Below are 21,242 nucleotides of genomic sequence, written 5' to 3' on the forward strand. Positions count from 1 at the left end.
AGGGGTCATAGTCACACTTCAGAAAAATCTCTACACAATTAAGTTTAGAAATACAATTTATTATACTCAGAATAAAGGATTAAAATGAACTTCAGGAGCCAAATATTTCAAAGTAACTTTTACAAAGCTTTGCATCCATGTGTTTGAACCAAGTGAATTGTTTTCCTCCACATGCCCTCTTATTCTGCATTCCCACTGAGTTATTGTAAATTATTTCACTAAAGGCTGTAGCTTCAATTTCTTTAATCTAAAAAAAAAAAAAAGTACTCTTCTCCCTATGGTGGAATATGTTGGTAGTTTGAAGTTATGTAATCTTGGAGAGTATAAATTTTGAGTTTAGAAATAAATAGCCTCTGTATTTAAAAATTTTCAAATATAAAGCAAAAGTTTCAATTCTGTTACATTGTCTACCAGAATTCCGGATTGTTTTATCAACATATATTAACTAGGAGAACATTTTATATCGCATAAGTATCAAAATGCAAAATTATTTCCACGAAAAGTGAAAATTTGAGAAGTTAAAGTTTTGTCGACAAGACCTGGAACAATGACCCCACTCGGAATATTTTACTGGATTGGAAAAACCAAATGTTGCAATGATACTTTGCAGAAAAAAAGCCCTCTATTTGTTTCCTGGGCACATTCCTTAAAATATTCAGATAATAGAAAATGAAACACTATATATTTGCATTAATGGTTAAAAAATAAATACCTCTAACCACTTAGGCAGAACTATATTCCCATTATGCTCATGTGGTTATTGCTTTCTATATTCTATTCATCTGCTTCCATATAAAATTCATTAGATCTCCTTTAATGTACAGATTTTAAAATCAATCTTATTGGTTATTATCTTTGCCATGACAAAGGTAAGAACCGGGGCTTGCTTATATGCACTGTCTTCTATCTCTCACTGTTCACTTTAACACTTAAAAAATATATCTATTTTGGCTCTGGAATATAGGGAGTTATCAGTTGATAGTTTCTTTGTAACTAAGACCACAGGGTTTATTGTTTGACTTGAGTTGGAATTCTTCCTCTAGTGCTTGTTTTTTATATGGCCTTTGAAAGTTGTATCATCCACTAAAGCATCAATTTTCTCACTTTTGAAAGTAGGACCTATAATTCAATTCTGTGAGAACAAATGAAAGAGATATTGCATGTAAAGTGCTTCGTGTAACGGTTGGCTCAGAGTAAGCCTTAAACAAGTATTAGGACAAATTATAATTAAATCACTAGCATAGCAAACTCTGGGGTTATAAAAATCTTCCAAAGACTGCAATTTTGAAATTATAGTTAAACTTTGATGTCCTACAAAGTTAATGAAAAGATTCGGGTTCAGGAATCTGAAAATACTCTCATCAGATAAATATATGAGGGAATAGAACCAGGAAAAGGACAGAATAAAACTCTTTGGAAAGGGTCTGAAGTTTGATTTTACAGAAGAGTTCTTAACTCCTCTGAAGTAGATTATTAGAACACTTTTCCCAGGTCACAAGGTTGTATAGGACTGGTGAGGGAAAAAAAGTAACCCTTGTAAGGGAAAGGAAGAAACAAGCCAGTCCAACTGATCTCCTTCCCAACAGCCACTTTTCCAGGGCAAATATATTTCAGCCAAAACAGACAAATGCTGCGCTCTCCTGACTACTTTCATTTAGTTTTTCTCTTCTCCATTTCATTGTGGTCATTATTGCCTAATTCAACTTCCTAATTCCTAATTCTGTTTGAAAAAACCACCAATTGTACTCGATCACTTGCGTAGACAATTAAAACTCTCAATCTCTGGTGTGTCAGATCCTTTATCACGTGGCCTCAACTTGTATCTGCAACATTTCTCAAACTTCTATCCTCCATACATACTATGATCCAGATTAACTTCTTCCATTTCAAAAAAAAAAAAAAGAGAAATTCCATCTTTGCATTGTTCATTCATTAATTTATTCATTAAGCCAGCAATAGATACTAGAGTGTCTAAAATGTGCATGACACTGATGGTTCATGGGAATACGTAACCATATTGCTTGCCTTCAGTAAGCTTTACAATCTGGGTGATAAAATTATATCATTTGTCAATTGCAATAGCGCACATACTTTGTATAAATTAAATGTTGGTTGCATTAAATTCAAAGAAGATGATCATCTAAATCAGGTTGGGAGAATCAAGAATGGACTCATAGTTGCAACCACTGAACTGATTGATCCTAAGGAGCAATTAGAATCTAGTTAAATGAAAAAGGAAGGATGGAATGATATTTCAGGTAAAAAGAATGCTTTGCATAAAGAACACCATTGCCTTAATAGGAGCTGACAATCACACACACACATAGATGTTACATATATTATATGTATTTATGAAGAAGTTTTTGAATACGAAAGTTTTTGTAAGGAAGTTTTTGATGGATGTTTTGTGTTAATTTAAGAAGCTTGAGCAGTCTTCAGTGTTTCCTACATATAAAAACATGTCATCCACAAACAGAGATAATTTTACTTCTTCCTTTCTTATATGGCTGCCTTTTTTTTCCTTTTCCTGACTAATTTCTGTGGCTTGGACTCCAGTACTACATTGAATAGGAGTGTCAAGGGTGGGTATATTTGCCTTGTTCCTTAGAAGAAAAGTTTGTGATTTTCCACAATTGACTATAATATTAGCTGTGATCATACTCAACCTTTACTACATTGAGGTAAAATCTTTCTATGCTTAGTTTGTTGAGAGTTTTTAACATGAAAGTCTGTTGAATGTTGCCAAATGCTATTTCTATATCTATTGAGATGATGTTGTGATTTTTAGTACTCATTCTGTTGACATGGTATATCACACTGATGAATGTTCAAGAGGAATAAACATTTCAGTTATGGAAGATGAATAAGTTCTCTTGTACAACATTGTGCTTCTAGTTAACAATACTATATCGTGCACTTAAGAATTGGTTAAGATGAATCTCATGGTAAGTGTTCTTACCACAAAAGGAAAGACACAGACACAAAAGCTAACCAAACAACAAACCAACAAACAAAAACACAAAGGGGAAGGAGGAAACTTTTGGAAGGGATGACCATGTTTATTACCTTGATTGCAGTGATGAGTTCATGGGTACATATATGTGAAAAGTCATCAAATCGTATACTTTAAGTATGTGCCATTTCTCATGTATCAATTGTATCTCAATAAGCTGTTTAAAGAAACTTTGAAATTTATTCTAATCCTTAATGACAATCTTGATGTACTTTAAGTGGAAAGTTTTGTGATAAGCTTTGCATTTTTAAAAGTATGCTCAAGAGAATACAGACGATAGAGTGGAACGGATACCAACTGATCTGAGGAGGAGAGATAATAACTTATTTAGTATTCAGGAGGGAATACCTGGAAGCCTAAATAAAGCAACATGTTAGAAATGGAGAAGCTGGTCAGAGACAAAACAATCCAACAGAAAATGTTGAATGGACGCAACAGGATTTGGTGACTTCTCAGATGTAGTAGAGGAAGAACTCTAGTAGAATTCACAGGCAAAATTTGCTCAGGCTGTGAGGTGCTGACTCAAAGGATCTGGACTCTTCAGACTTTTTTTTTTTTTTTTTTTTTTTTTACACTTTGTGTGTTTCAGAACATCCTTCTTTGTAGCAAGTAGATGAACTTAAATTTTTCATTCCGAGAGAAAGTTCTCATGTTTAAAAACAAAATAGCAAACTGTAATGCTGTTTGGAATTTTACCTCTTTTGTTAACCAGACTTAAATGGATGAGATTTGCAACAGTTCTACAATATTGATCTTTATGTTTTCCAGTGCTTCAAGCTGTTCACTGAATGTTGATTCTTCGAGTATTCACAGCTAAGACACTGAGTGATTTTACTAAAATTATGAAATTCAGTAGCAACTTATTTATTGATATTTGACTATTATAGGTTTTTGACTAATATTACTAAAACTAGAAGAATACTCTTATGAATTATATAATTTCATTTAAAATAAACCTTTATTAAGCAACATTCATCACCCAATGTTAATATTAAGGATCCTCGTGAATTCATCTAAAATCTCAAAACTGAGATGTCACTCAGCGTCCAAAATACTTTAAGTAATATGTTATTCATTTTATCCATTTGTGAGCTCTAACTAGTGAGTTTTTAAAAATTCCATTTGTTAAGACTGAATGTACTGAAAGAGTAAAATAGCAAAAATAGTTTTAGGCAGTGTTAGTTTTAAGGACATACTATCTGCAAAGTTATTGAGGACCTGAACTTAGAAAGGCCAATATCTGAACGTTAAAACTCACACCAAAATTCACCTTTTTAAAAAAAAATTCAGGATTCTTTATTTCATTCCATGAGTTTGAATTTTAAAATGTATTTTATTTTCTAGGTCTTGAAATAACAGTAAAAATACGGACAGCATTTTGAAAAAATTGTGGACAAAGCTTTCAGTGAACAGATTTTTCTTGGTATTTATTTATTTATTTAGTAAATTTGCCCTATTAAGACAATAAAATAATTTCTTTCCACTATAGCAGGGGGCAGCAAAACCATGGCCTAGGGCCAAATTCAACTATGCTCATGCATTTACCTATTGCTTACAGTTAATTTTGTGTTAAAAAAGCAGATATGAGTAGTTGTGACAGAAACCACCTGGCCTAGAAGCGTAAACTATTTACTATCTAATCTCATACAGAAAAAGTTTACCAGCCCCTTAACTATAGCATAAGAAGTCATCCCTTGTATGTTGGTGAAAATTCCAGTGGAAGTTTTGTTTATTGAAGACTACCCACAGAACTGGGGAAGTCAGTTCTTAGAACATACTGGGCTGAACGGTGTCCCCTAAAAATTTACATTTACCCAGAAGCTGCGAATATGACTGTTAGGAATTGAAAGTCGGTATCTTCCCAAACCTGGTATGTTGAGATCACTGCCCCCCACCCCCCCAACCCTACCCCATGTGATAGTACTAGGAGGACAGGCATTTGGGAGATTACGTCATGAAGTGGAAGATTCATAATGGGATAAGCGCCCTGATAGAAGAGACGCCACAGACCTTTCTTGTTCCTCTTCCCTGTAAGAACACAGTGAAAAGATCAGCCAGTTATGAACCAGAAAGTCGACTCTTACAAGACACTGAACCAGCCAGTGTTGTGAACTTGGACTTTCCAGCCTCCAGAACTGTGAGAAACAAACGTATGTTGTTTAAAGCCTTCACCATCTTGTATTTTTCTTATAGCAGCCCAAATGGACTAAGACAGGGACCTTATTTGTAAATAAGATAATCAAACTAAGATGTAGTCATAGTGCATTAGGAGAGCTACAAAATCTATGATAGATATTCTCATAAGAAGAGGAAGATTTGAGGGGCGCCTGGGTGGCTCAGTTGGTTAAGTGTCTGACTTCCACTCAGGTCATGATCTCACCGTTTGTGGGTTCGAGCCCCACATCTGGCTCTGTGCTGACAGCTTGGAGCCTGGAGCCTGTTTCCGATTCTGTGTCTCCCTCTCTGTCTGCCCCTCCCCCACTTGTGCTCTGTCTCTCTCTCTCTCTCTCAAAAATAACATAAAAAAATCATTTGAAAATAAATAAATAGATAGATAAATAAATAAATAAGAAGAGGGAAATTTGAGTACGGGCACATACACATAGAGAAGATGATGTGAAGACACAGAGACGCAGGAAAGAAGGCCATATGGCAAAAGAGGCAGAGATCAAAGCGATGAATCTACAACCCAAGTAGTGTTGAAGATTGACAGTAAATGCTAAAAACTAGAAGTGGCAAGGAGGGATTCTCCCCTAGAGTCTTTGGTCTGGAAGAAACCTGATTTTGGACTTCCCGCCTCCAGAAATGTGACAGAGTATGTTTCTACTGTTTTAGGCCACCTAATTTGTGCTGCTTTGTTACAACAACCCTAGGAAACTAATCAGTGGTAAAATGAAAAACTAAAAACCATTTTGCTAAAATGCTTAAACATTCTTAAACTGTTGAATTTTTTTTTCTACCATTTAACTGGCTAAAGTAGAAAGCTAATGGTTATCAGTATTGTAACAGAAGACTTATACTCTGAGTAGGAGTGTACCATATGGCAATCTTATGAAATACATAAATACTTTATTCCCTTTTAATAAAAATAAATTGTATTACATTTTAATGATCAATTATGACTTAGTGGGTCAACACAGTTCTCCAAAGATAAAATAGAGTGTATGAATGTTTATCTTAATATGCATTTAATAAAAGGCCAATCATTTTTATGATTCTTAAGAGCACACAAATTAAAGTTATGATGTGAAGTGTGGCTTAATTTCTTCCTTTTATTACTTATCTGTTAATTTCATAACTATTAAATTCTATAAAGCTATTATTGCCAATCATTACAGCTCAAGAGGAATACTGCTTTATTTGTTAATTAAATACTTATTTAGGGCACTTCATTTCAAGTGTTAACAAATATTTACTAATTTATTACAAAGAATAATAAAAAAAACATTTTTTTAATTCAGAAGGACAGCATAGGTATCTGAGTTATTGGAGATTTAGGAAAAAAATAATTTCGAGAAAATTAGATAATCAAAGAAAAAACATGGGAGCATGGGTACCTGTGAGCATCTTGGTGCCCAATATTTATCATCATCATATCAAGGAATTTATCATCATTCCTTCTCTATAACCATCCTGCTACATTCCAGAACATTCTACATATTTTAATGTTGGAAGGTACCACTGAATGTGTGCTGCTATATTTATTGCTACGTAATTTGTAGAACTAAGTGCTGTTTTCAGAACCCCAAACAACGCTTATTAAATTTCCTAAGTAATTATATTTACTCATGATAATTTCAATTCCACAGTGCAAATCAGCACAGGTGTGACTAGCAGTTATATTTCTTCATCCACAGAGCCCCTGCTGTACATAAAGCATCCACTAGTAATTTTCTTTAATTCTCTTAATTGCTTGGGGCAGCCTGAGCCACTCTTTTCCCCTAATTTGATGCTTTCCGTTGTGTTTCATAGAAAACAAAATAGTCTGGAGAAGGGCCACTTATAATTACAAGAATTGAAATACAAGCACACTCATGTCTAATATAGGCTTGGAGTCAACCTTGAAGCATTTACACATATATCCGTTTGATATTAGTAGAGTCAGAGAGGAAAACAATAACAGGAGAGAAAAGCAAAATAAAAGAGATGACTAATGTTTTAAAAAGGTTATGAAGCATATTTTTAATATAATGATACTAAAGTTCAAAACAATCTTAGGAACATTTTTTTTTCTTGTTTTAAAACTTAAGAATTATATTCACTCGTATTCCATTTGTTTTCCAAAGAATCGGGTATAAAGGTACAGTCTACTCTTGTTGAACTTCATCAAGCATGTTACGTTGACTTTTCTTTGTTTTTTTATGTTTACTGATTTTTGAAAGACAGAGAGAGACAGAGCACAAGCAGGGGTGGGGCAGAGAGAGAGGGGGACACAGAATCCGAAGCAGGCTCCAGGCTCTGAGCTGTCAGCACAGAGCCCCACGAGGGGCTCGAACTCAGGAACCACGAGATCATGACCTGAGCCGAAGTGGGATGCGCAACCGACAGAGCCACCCATGTGCCCTGACTTTTTTTTTTTTTTAACTACGTTTACATTTGCACATTCTGGTTCATCTAACTGAAGTGCATCTCAGATTTACCAACTTTACCTCATGCTTTTAGACATACTCAGCCTTTGGTGTATGTGTTTAAGGTAAATGAGCAATTTAATGGATGGATATTGTTCTTAATGTCTTTAAAATGCTGAAAAGATAACCATTGATATTTCTTACAATATAATATTTTACATTTCTACACCACAATGAAACAAGAATTATAATGAGTTCTGCTTATTGTACTTGTACAATATATGAAAAAAAAATAAGCTAATGTTTTAAAGTGGCTCAAGAAACAGGAACTCTTAATATATTCCACAGAAATTTCATTCAAGGAAACATAATAGAAGAAGCAGTTTGCTTCTGGAAATCTCAACTGCCACAGAAAGGATAATGCTGTTGCTGAAAAAACAGGTTCCTCTAGAACAAAGCAAATGACTACATAATTTGAAACTGGCTTGCACCTGCATGAGTGAGAGCTAAGGTTTGATTCTATTAGTCTCTGTCACTCTTAGCAACATTGTAGGTGTTACGTAAAATTAAGTGAGGAAAGCAACATTGGTTGATGGAATGGTGAACACCTGTTTAATAAAATCTTTTTTCTTGTTTCCATTTATATTTTTATCTGATGCTATTTAGACTATGGGCAAGCATTTACCAGAAACCTGTTTATGCACATAACAATGGCCAAAATAGAGTCCCTATATAATTATTGGAATAACTAAAACAAACAAACAAAAAACCACCATGGTCCAATACAAGAGACACTCTTCTATTAATTCAAATGTATTTGTTTTTAAGATTTTGGAGATTGTCAAAATTTTGGGAACCAGATTAAATCTAAGAAATCTTTGACCAGAAAAATATGTGTAGATCACAAAATTTCCATGTTATTTGAGAGAGTCACAAATTTCCTAAAGCCCTCAATGAGAATTGCTAGATTCTAATTAAAAATGGCATATTCGAACAGCTACCTCATGCACAAAGCTGTTTATTATTTGTCTTTAGTTCACTGATAATTCATATCCAGGCTTCACTTTTCTTGAGCTTTCAAAATTGTATTCCACTTGCATAATTTCTTTCAACATAGCATATCCCCATAATAAATATCTTCCTCCTCCTGCTGGCACCAAAAATACAGAAGGATAATAAAGAATGCTATGAAGTATCATTCACCAAAGTTATTTGGTATCTTTATGATATTTTTTCTTCTGGACATACATACCCTCATTTACTTGTTATTTCATTGTTTAACATTTAGGAATATTTTCATCAATAATTGAGCAAATCTCTGGTTATTCTCTTAGTGTAAATTCTTCTGGAATTACTTGGTAAAAAGTGAATGTGTTGAAATTCTGGATACATTCTACTAAATTGCTCTCCACAAAATAGAAGCAATTTGTACTCTCGCTGATGGTTTAAGATAAAAACCATTGCAATGTGCAATAACAATATTCAATTTTGTCAATGAAGAAACAAAAAGTAAATAATAAACTTTACTGCCCCACTGTTTTATGAAAGATATTATCTGGGACCCTCAAATAATAAAACAGATCATCAATTTTGTAACAATTACAGGGTAAATGGGATCCGATTTCATATGACAACTGAAGACCTTTGCCAAAGCAAAGATTTTATCTGATAAAATGAAAAAGGCAAGGAAGACTTTACTCAAGGTTAGAGATGAGAGAATCATAACTCAGTCTGAGCTCACCTCCACTGAAACAAGAGGCAATGCCTGTAGTTGTCGTTTGCTTTTTCTCCCCCCAGCTTTTTAAGCACGGGTGGGCTAGTGAAAGGTCCTGGAGGACATTAGGGGACTGGTTGATGGTGGCACATGCGGAGCAGATTGAATTGTTCTTGAGTGTGCAAATATTTTTCTCTGAGATTAGATCATTGTGTTTGTTAATTAACACCCATTAATTTAGGCCTCCGCTTTTTCATAGCGACTGGGAGGGAAGAGTACTCCTTTAATACTTACATTTCAAAGAGATGGTGTCCAGATCCTTTAGGAAGACATTTCCGAGTAGTAAACTAGGTAGAGGAAAAAAAAAAAAAAAAAAAAGAGAGAGAGAGAGAGAGAGAGAGACAGAGGGATTAACATTTCAAAGGGGCAGAGAAAGAAGTCAGAAAATAAATTTCCTAAGGTAAGTCTTCCAAGAAAAGAGAAGTCAGGAGCCTCAAATCAAGAAAAAGGCTGCCTAAAATTTAATCAAGTTTAAGGCCCTGGTGATCACCTGCAGTAATAGCTTAGGCCACAATATAAATGTAATGCTCTTAAAAAATTAAGCCAATCTAGTTAAGCGTTTAGATTTACAATGAAGCAATGTGGTATGTCCTTCAAATTTAGATTAGGAAAGGATATCACTTTTCTCTGGGAGGCTCTGCTGCAGGATGCTGTAGAGACCAAACATTTTGCTTAGACTTTTGATGTGTATTCCTACTTGAATGGTCATTGGGCTTTGGGACTCCGATGTGTGAACATAGAATATCAGGGAAGAAGTACAGCAGCCCTTCCTCAGAAGGATTTTTCAGTTCAGAGAACTCCTAAATGACGACGGAGGATTGGTGGACAAAACATTCCCATACCCTTTATACTTGTAGGACCCAGAGGCCCAGACAGGTTCTGGTTACTCAGTGAGGTTTCTCTTCTCCCATAAATCTGTTTCTGAGCCGCTGACACCATGCAAGGCATTCAAATGGGAGACACCAGGAATTTAAAAATGGACCTACTACAGATTCTTTCCTCATGTAGGTTACAACCAAGTAGAGGTGATAACATGTGCATATAACCCAGTGCTCTCTAGAAGCATATGATCTACAGAGGCTGCATGTAGATATGTATTTGTTGATACTTTGTACATTTAACAACTGGTTTGTCTTGTTGCCATCTTTCCCTTTTCTGTTTAACTCATTAACTTTCCTTTCACTTTTTCCGCATCCCTCACTAAGTTTCATAGTAATTGCTTTTCTGTGACTATTCTACTGCTCTTCTCCCCAAGGGAAAACGTGCTGTTGTCTATTCATGTATTTTTGTCCTTTCCTTCAGTTAATTCACTCAGCTCTAGCTACTATTCATTCTCAAGGTGAACTTTCTGCACACAGAATATTTACTTTTTTATTATAAAGTGACATCATACAAATATTCAAGTTCTCTGGGTTATAAAAGACGCAGGTAATGTGCTCTTACAAGGCATGTGCATTGTGTCCTTTAGCAAAGTATATGCTTTCTTTCTTCCTCCCCAAAGATAACTGCTACCAATAAAAAAAAAATAATAATAACATATTTACGGGATTCGGTCCCGTAAATTGAAAGATGCAGAGATAATGTCCTGACATCATGCCTTGCGTCCTATTATTTTTATATTCCTCAATATTAGAGAACATCATGAAGTATTTCCATTAATTTACACTTAAGCAAAAATATTGGCACCATAGGTATATTTTATTCCTATCACCAATAGTCTAGTGAATTCATTGTGATGCATGCATTGTGAATCTACTGGATTAATATAAGGCCTTGCTAAGATCATGTACAAGTTGCTAGGTTATGTGAGGCATCATGGATTCCTCAGGCAAACAAAAGACTTTAGCAGTAGCCAGGCACAATGAGGAGAAAAGTGGATTTGAAAAGAGAGAGTCCAAACAAGCCAAGTCAGCCAGCATATGTGCTGAGCAGGCAAAATTGGCTGTCACTGTGCTAAGCCTAAGCCTGCCTAAGGGGAACCATGGAAATATACGATGAAGGGGACTTTTCTCTTTTTTCTGCCAAGTGAAAATATGTTACTAGTTCCCTCCAACCAGGAAAGAAAGAGTAAAGTTGGAAAAACAGAAGATAAAATACTGTTAATGTTTATAGGTCAAGAACTCCTTTGAAAAATCTCTCCTGAAGTAGTGACGGGAGGGTGGGGGGGGGTGGGAGGGGGTGGCGGGGAGGATAAATAAACGATCAGATGCTAATAATTGTTGCATCATTTTTGTAGCTTAACAGACACCCCACTGTCCCCAGGAGCAATTCAGAATTCTAAGTTAAAACTTTACTCCTGTAAGAAAATAAAATGCGAGAAATGAAAATCTTATGTTGTCTTCCACAGACCTAAGTCTCCAGTGAGAGCATAAGAAAAGACTGAAAGATAAAAAGGACCTTCTTGTAAAAGATTTTTCCCACTGAGTCACAGTAAATAGGTATTTTTGACCATAATGTTAGCTCATAACTTCTTTTTAAAGAGTTCTTAAATTCATTTGTTTATAAAATAATTCAGCAGAAGTACAACTTAACATCAAAATGTTATATTCAGATGCCTTAGTTTTAGAATCTTTGCTAGAATTTAGGAATTAAGTGTGCAAACCCATTTTCACACACCACAGCTAGGATTTAGGCTGCTCTTAGCTTATCTCTCCAAACTGCATTTCTACTTGAGGGGAATTAGATTACAAATCTCACATGCCTGCCTCGTGCATACATTAGGCAAAAAGTCAACTGCTTATTTCCCACGATGCATCCAGAGAAACATTCTTTTTCTTTAGCTTCTTTACAACCCATTATTTATGTGATGGTACCTGAGGGAAGAAGGAAGTTGCATCATTACTAGTTTATTCTGTTTCTTTATACAGAATACCATAGGTAAAATACATAAATAAATTAGAAGTCCCAAAGTTAACATACAATTAAAAATATTCTCTCTATAAAATCTATAGTCAGGTCAAAAATGCATAAATCCTGTACTCCCAACCCCCTCCAAAAGAACTTTAAAAAAATGTGTTTTTTTTTAATGTTTATTTGTTTTTGAGAGAGAAAGAGAGAGAGTTTGAGAGAGACAAAGGACAAGCAGGGAGGGGCAGAGAGAGAGGGAGACACAGAATCTGAAGCAGGCTCCAGGCTCTGAGCGGTCAGCACAGAGCCCGATGCGGGGCTTGAACCCACGAACCATGAGATCATGACCTGAGCCCAAGTGAGACACTCAACTGAGTCACCCAAGTGCCCCCCAAACAACTAAGCCACCCAGACATCCCCGAAATAACTTCTAAAATACAACTCATTTAAATGATCATGTTAAGATCAAACATGGCAAACTAAATGAAAACATCATAAGAGAAAAGAAGTTCTCACAATTGGGGTGATTTTTGACAATGGTGCCATTAATGATAGTTCAATAAGTAACATTAATGATTTTGGCACTAAGTTCCTGGCTTCCTAAAATTAAAGGCTTATGGTCCCTCAGGAACGTGAACAAAGCAGAGAAATGTTCATCTCCACAACAGCTGAACAGACAAAATATGTCAAAATGTCAGACTGTGAATTTGGAGTAAGAATGTAAGAGAGGAAAATTGCTATTTCTTGTGATTTTGTGGCCATTAAATCACTTTGGTATGAGAGCTGATGTTCAAGGGTTCACAAATCATATATGACACACAGAAATATCTTTATAATGTTACAGAAGATGCCACCCATAGCCAAACCAGTGTTTCTCAGTTTTTTATTGTCCCTCTCCCAGGAGATTCCTTAAACGTATTTTTTTTTCCAAATCATTGTGCCCCACTGAAGGTTAACACGACAGATCTACTATGTATTCATCTATTTAGTATACGTATACCTGTGTTTATAAATAAAAAGAGTCATTCCCTCCCACCCCCCACTCTCTACATAGCCAAATTTTGGTCCCCTGGGGACAATAAAACCTCCATTGCAAAAGCTTTCCTGACAGTTGGAAAAATAAGTGCCCAGAGGAAGAAATTTTTGTTGTTGTTGTTTAAATTCTAGACAATCACTCTCTCATTTAGTTTTCGCTAGCTAAGGATAGTTTTCATTAAAATTCTATTTCTCCAAAAATTCACTTCTGATTAAATGTAAAACAGGTACTTCTTCAGGGAATTATTGATTAACTTGAGTCTTGCAGGGCACTGCTGTAAACACTTTCCTAATTCTACTTTTTGTATACAGCCCATATCATGGACCCCTCTTGTAGAAATGAGCTCCACTACTACTTATGCACTGAAAATTAAAAATTGCTAATTGTATACCTAAAACCTAGAACCTTCTGGGACTGTATCTTTGACTAAGAACTATGCATCATCACCTGAAGAAACCACAGGCACCTTAAGGTAAACATATGCGCAGTACTTCTTCCTTAGAATGTCTTTAAATCAAAACTACTCCCTTCCTTTATCTGCCACTTCTACTTATTCACTAATATCCATTGACACCACGATTATGATCTCTCATATTTGGATTATTATAATCTCTCATGTTTATTCTTTCTCATCACTCACACGATTCCTGCGTTAGATCAGCTCTCATCCTTCCACATCTACACTACTGAACAACTTTAAATATGTCTCTATGCTCCTAGTTTTGCCTGCACCAACTCAGTCATTTCCACTGTTACTTGGATAATTTCAAAATGGCTCCTTTTCTGCAAAATGGCTCCCTATTCTTCAAGAAAAAATGTTCAACCTCTTTATCTGGACATATAACCTGATACTAGTCTAATATATCTAGCCTTATTTTTAAGCCACTTCTGTTCAATGTTGAAGCCATATCAAGTTCATAAATTATGCCAATTTATGCAATTACTCTATGTGGTTACACTTTCATGAGACTCAGTAGGTCATTGCCAACCCCTGCCGGCCTCTTCAAGTCAACCTTCTTACTTCCAAAATTCACTTCATGTCTGCACTTTTGAAAGTCTTCGTCTACTCTCACTGGAGTCTATCTTTCAAGTTCAATTTGTGCCACTTTAATGTTTAGTAGTAACTTCTAGTACAACAATGATAACATTTGTCAAATATTTTTATACATATGCTTCCTTGATAATGCTTGACAGCAAGACTAGTTTAATTTGTTTTTGAATTTACATCAACTAGTTCAACTCCACATATATATGTCTGGTTGGCTGATCAATAAATGAATGAAAAAAGCTGAAGGGTAGGGTGAATGTGGCCAGAATGAAAGAACTTACCAAAGTGAATCAAATAGCAAAAAGTCACTAAGAAGGTCAAATAAAATTATCCATATATCACTAAAATTCATTTTGGGAAAACAGTACCATTTTCCTTCAATAAGTTAATACACTCTCTGGTTTTCAAAAAAATTTAAAAGCCAAAGTATTCTAGTCAGTGAGTAACTAATCATGTTTTCCTAATGAGGGACATAGTCACCTTGTAAATGTTTCAATCTATAAACCAATGAGCCATTTCACACTTTTTAACAGTGTATTTGCTGATTTTCTAGATCCTTTCATCATAGGCTTAACACTCGTGAAAACAAGTTCCTTAAAAATAACATGCCCCCCAAAGATGCACTTGAAATATTTAAGTCAAATTATTTTCTAGAGTTAATTTTAGCATCTTATGTCACACAGAGATAAATGAGCTAATTTTCTGTAAAATCTATTATTAATCCTACCAATTATCCATAAAATACCAAAATGCCTGATATCATGCATTATCTATTTAAATTAGAAAAAAGTAACTCAGTCGAATAAAAGGACTTTCTTTTTTACTTGAAATTTGTCACTGGAGTTCTTGGACCTGATGATTTTTTTTTTCCCTTAGTCAAAGTCTGTCTAAAGCATATTCTCCATAAGCTTCATTTTGATAGTTATGAGACATTTTGATTCTTCTTTTGGAAGTAAAAAAGTATCGAATGCCTGTCAAATCTCTAGAGCTTTAGTCTGGTGTGAGTTTTAGAAAAGAACAGAATCTCTAGGTGTACAGATGATTAATGAGAAAAGTCTGAGCACTGAAACACAGAGGAGAAAGAGGTTAATGGCATGTATATGCTTTACTGGAATATTATGGAGGAACTGGAAAATGTCAACTATTGTACAGATATAAGATGAATATAGGTTTCCCTGACACTATTCATATAATATCTCTTAGGTAATAACAGGAAGACACAAATTGTAAGTAAAAATAATAATAACAATAAAATTTATAAATAAGATTGGAGACATCAGTTTTCCTACCTAGAAATATAAATGGCTCAATTATTATTTCTATCACATATTCTTCTATCAGCTTTGAAGTTAGAATAGGAAGAAAGTTGAAGAAAAGGGTAAAAAAAAACAATTTTGTGAAGCTAACTATTCAATCTTTGTGGTCTAATTAGTTTAAACTCCTTTTATTCAATCTCAATGTCAAAATTGTTCACTCCACCAAATCTCCAGTTCACATATCAAGCAATGCTCTCGTTCCCTCTGCTGTCATGCCTTGAAAAAATGCTCTGAGAGATAGAGTCATGAAGAGTTGAAAAGCAAGAGCAAATGAACATTTGGTTTTGACCCAAACTAGTGATTAATTGCTCTGTTAAGATTTTATATTTCCATGCCCAATTAATGCTCCTACTTTATGCCTCTGCATTTTTGCAAGAACTTGTCTTTTCTAAGTTTGTGTTCTATTTTTGTTGTCCTTGTCTTTCTTTTTCTATTTTTAGAAATGAGTAAACAGAAGTGAATGTAACTAAATGCCAAGACTATTTTATAGTGCAAGAAACCAACCCAGAGATGTAAAAGTGATTAAGATAAATACATATATGTTTTTCATATATATGTCTACTCTTTCTTCCAATTCTCTTTCTGTTATGATCGCACGTAAAACTTTCAAACTCCAGTTTATTTTACAAATGCTGAATCAAATGTACTTTCTTCCGGAACACCATGGCTTATTTTACCTACTTTAAATACAAAAATAGTTTGACCTAATATACAGCAAGATCTGGAAGTATAGCAGATATACAGTGTATAAGTATATACAGTACTAATATACAGTAAGTATATTACCTAATATACAGTAAGATCTGGAAGTATAGCAGAACTGTATACAGTACATAGTATAGCAGAGTTGTATATAGAAAGGGTTAACAAAAATGCCCGATGTATGTATGTAAGAATGAAAATGTATCCAGGGAAAAACAGGAAGATTGCAAGTAATTAGTCAGTCCAGGGTTGATTTTCTTCCTGTACTAAACAATCTAGATGATTTCTAAAAATCTCCACAGCAAATGTGAACAAAATTATGAGGCAGAGAAAAAGATAAGTAATAATTAGACAAACACATCTGCTAGTATACTGAAACACAAAGTACCTTAAGTTTTTAGGAAATGAAACTAATATACAATATAATGACTAGAAGAAAATGGGAAATCACTGAAATAAGGTGGTAGATTGCACATTAATAATTAAACACAACCATTACACTTAGGTTTAACTAAAAATTTAGAATATGATATTTCATGAAATAAGATTAATCATTACATTAACTAATGAGAGTAAAGGATACTGAGATTTATTTTCTCTATTGATAACCTAATAAGTTAAAATGCATCCAGTTTTACACCAGTTGGTTCTGAAATTCCTTGAATGGTATCTGGAGCTGTAACAAAGCATTGACTTTGAGGAACATGGAGTGATGATCTTGATAACAGAGAAATAGTATCACCCATTGAATTTTAAGTCATATATATAAGCATATCATCAAAAAAGTCATTTTGGGAAAAGTGAATTCCAGGCCGAGAAGAATGAAATTATATCATCAGTCAGAAAGGGGTTGGTGGGTGGGGGAAGTGAATATTGCAAAATTGAATCACTGCCGTAATTGCTGGATTTCTAGTGTAGGAGGTCAGTAATTAGTCAATTTTCTTTTGTTATTTATCCTAAATGTGAATAACTTGATGCTAACAATAAAAATTCATACAATTCACCTTGCTTTTATTTTTTAAAGTACTTTAATGAGATATGATTGGCATGTAAAAAGCTACACATATTTAATGTATACAACTTGGTGAGTTTGGGGATAAGAATGCACCCACAAAACAATCACCACCATCAGGGGCATACACATATCCATCATCTTCCAACATTTCCTACTGTTATTATTTTTATTATTTTTTATTATTATTATGTTTGTGTGTAATACAAACACTTGATATAATATTTGCCCACTTAACAAATCGTATGTAATAAAACATTGTTAGCTATTGGCACTATGGTATATTTGTGAGGTCTCAAGAATTTATCTTGCAAAATTCAAACTAATTTTTGACCATCACCTCCCATTTCCTTACTCCTACAGCTGTTGGCAACCACCATTATGTTCTCTGCTTCTGAGTTAGACTAATTAAGATTCTGTGTAGAAAGATCATATAATATTTATATTCTGCATCTGGCTTATTTCACTTAGCATAATGTTCTTAAGGTCCATCCACGTGGCTGTAAATGACAGGGTTTTCTTCATTTTTAAAGCTGAATAATATTCCATTGTATGTATATATCACATTTTCTTTGCTCATTTATCTATTTCAATTATTTCTGTATCTTAGAGATTGCAAATAATGAACACTGGAGAGCAGGTACCTCTTCCAGATCCTGAGGTGAGATAACATTTCTTTATAGCTTCCATTTAGATTTTCCTGATGATTGCATTTATGATGATTTGCTTTTTCCTAATTGTGTTCAGCACCTTTTCATATACCTGTTGACCATTTGCATGCCTGCTTTGGATAAATGTCTATGCAGGTCTTTATCTATTTTTTAATTTTTTTTAAGTTAAATAAGTAAACAAATAAAGACATAAATAAATATGAGACAGAGAGAAAGAGAGACAGTGTGAGCATGCACGCACAAGTGGGGAAGGGGCAGAGAGTGAGGGAGAAAATCCCCAGCAGGCTCTGTGCTGTTAGAGCACAGCCCAACGCAGGGCTGGCTCTAACGGACCATGAGATCATGACTTGAGCCAAAATCGAGAGTTGGATGCTTAACAGACTGAACCACGCAGGCACCCCAAGTTATTTGTTTTTGTTTATTTGTTTCTTATCAGTGAGTTGTTGGAGTTGTTTATATATTTTGAATATTAATTTCTTATCAATATATGGATTTCAAATGTTTTCTCCCATTTTGTAGTTGGCGTTTTCATTTTGCTGATTGTTCCTTTAGCTGTGCAGAAAATTGTTACTCTGATGCAATCTCATTTGCTTATGTTTGCTTTTGTTGCCTGTGATTTGGTGTCATATCCAAAAAATTATTGCCAGATCAGTGTTGAAGAGATTTTCCCCCTATGTTTCCTTCCAGGAGTTTTACAGTTAGATGTCTCATGTCTAAAATTGTTAATCCACTTTGACTTGATGTTTATGTATGGTCTAAGAAAAGGGTCCAATTTCATTCTCTGGTGCATGGTGTCCAGTTTTTACTACAATATTTTTTTAAGAGACTGTTCTTTTTCCATTCTGTATCTTGATACCCTTGGAAGATTAGTTAACTGTGAATGAGTTTAATTCTGAGTTCTCGATTCTGTTATATTGGTCTGTGCATTTGTTTATGTGCCAGTACCATGCTACTGTGTGATTTACCCTAGCTCCATAAGATAATTTGAAATCAATGTGATTCATCTGGTTTTGTGCATCTCACTCAAGATGACTATTTGGGGTCTTTTGTAGTTCCATATGAATGTTGGGGTGTTTTTTCTATTTCTGTAAAAAATACCATTATAATTTCAATAGAGGGGTGCCTGGGTAGCTCAGTGGGTTAAGTGTATGACTTTGGCTCAGGTCATGACCTCACAGTTCGTGGGTTCAAGTCCTGCGTTGGGCTCTGTGCTGACAGTGCAGAGCCTAGAGCCTGCTTCAGATTTTGTGTCTTCCTTTATCTCTGCCCCTCTCCTGCTCGGACTCTGTTTTTTCTCTCTCTCTCAAAAATAAACAAACATTAAAAAAAAGAATTTCAATAGAGGTCATTTGAATCTGTAAATCACTTTGGTGTTCTCAACATATGAACACTTTAACAACATTAATCCATGAACACAGGATAACTTTCCAATTATCTGTGTCTTCTTTAATTTTCATCATCAGTGCTTTATACTTTTCCATGCATGGATCTTTCACCTCTTTGGTTAAATTTATTTCTTAGTGTTTTTTTTTTTAATTTTTGATGCTATTGTGATGAATGGAATTATTTTCTTAATTTTTTCTTTGGGTAGTTTGTTGTTAGTGTGTAGAAACACCATCGATTTCTGAATATTAATTTTGTATTAATTTTGTATTTACTGAATTCATTTTTTAGTTCTAACAGTTTTTGGTACAGTGCTTACTTGGTATTTTGTATATATAAAATATCATCTGCAGAGACAATTTTACTGCTTTTCAAATTTGGTTGCCTTTTGTTTCTTTTTCTTGCCTAATTGCTCTGATGAACACTTCCAGTGTTAAAATGAAATTGTGAGAGTATATCCTTGTCTTGTTCCTGACCTTAGTGGAAAAGCTTTTAGCCTTTCACCATTAGTATGTTATCTGTGACCTTGACATATATGGCCTTTACTGTGTTGAGGTAAAGTCTTTCCATATCCAATCTATTGAGAGTGTTTTTTTTAACATGAAAATATGTTGAAATTCCTCAAATGCATTTCTATATCTATTGAGATGATCATGATTTTTGTCTTACATTTTGTTAATGTGATTTATCACATTGATTGATTGTTATATGTTGAACCATCCTTGCATCTTAGGGATAAATCCTACTTGGTCATGGTGTATGACCTTTTATTGTGCTATAGAATTTGATTTGTTAGTATTTTATTGATGATTTTTATATCTATGCTTTCCGGAGATATTAGCCTGCAATTTTTTTTTCTTGTAGTGTCCTTATTTGGCTTTGGTATTGGGTAATGCTCCTCTTGTAAAATTAATTTAGAAGTATTCCCTTCTCTTCAATTTTTTAAGAGTTTGAGAAGGATGGTGATAACTGTTCTATAACTGTTTGGGGGTCGCCTGGGTGGCTCAGTCGGTTAAGCATCTGACTTCCTTTCAGGTAATGATCTCACTGCTCATGAGTTCCAGCCCCATGTCGGTTTTTATGCTGATAGCTCGGAGCCTGAAGCCTGCTTCAGATTCTGTCTCTGTCCCTCCCCTGCTTGCTCTCTGTCTCTCTGTCTCTCTCAAATATAAAATAAAACATTTAAAAAAACCTCTAAATGTTTGGAAAATTCACCAGTGAAGCCAAATGGTCCCGGGATTTATTGTTGTTGTTGTTGTTGTTGCTGTTGTTTTTAGGAAATTTTTAACTATTGATTCAATCTTTTTTACTCATTCTCAGTCTATTCAATTTTTTTTTCTTTGTTAGTAAGTCTTGGTAAGTTGTATGTTTATGGGAATTTATTTATTTATTTTGGGTTTTCCAATTTATTGACATAAATTTGCATAATAGTCTTTTACGAACCTTTGTATTTCTAAATATCAGTTGTAATGTCTCTTCTTTCATTCATTATTTTGTTATTTTAGTCTCTCTCTTTTCTTAGTCTAGCTAAGGTTTCATTAATTTTGTGTATCTTATCAAAAATTGATTTTTAGTTCTGTTTTTTTTCTAGTTTCAATTTTATTTTATTTCTTCTCTGATCTTTGTTATTTCCTTTCTTCTGCTAATTTGGGGCTTAATTTGTTCTTTTTCTAGTTGCTTGAGGAATCGTGTGAGGTTTTTTGTGACCTTTCTTTTTTATAAAGTAAGCATTTATCTCTATAAACTTCCTTAATAGAACAGTTTACTGCGTACCATAAGTTTTGATGTGTTGTGTTTACAGTTTCATTTGTCTCAAGATATTTTGTGATTTCTCTTTTGATATTTTTGACTCATTGGTTTTTTCGGAGCATG

This window comes from Lynx rufus, unplaced genomic scaffold, assembly GCF_022079265.1.
Source record: "Lynx rufus isolate CCGP_SWC_20201006 ecotype Redwood Valley unplaced genomic scaffold, mLynRuf1.p SCAF_3, whole genome shotgun sequence".
Taxonomy (NCBI): Eukaryota; Metazoa; Chordata; class Mammalia; order Carnivora; family Felidae; genus Lynx; species Lynx rufus.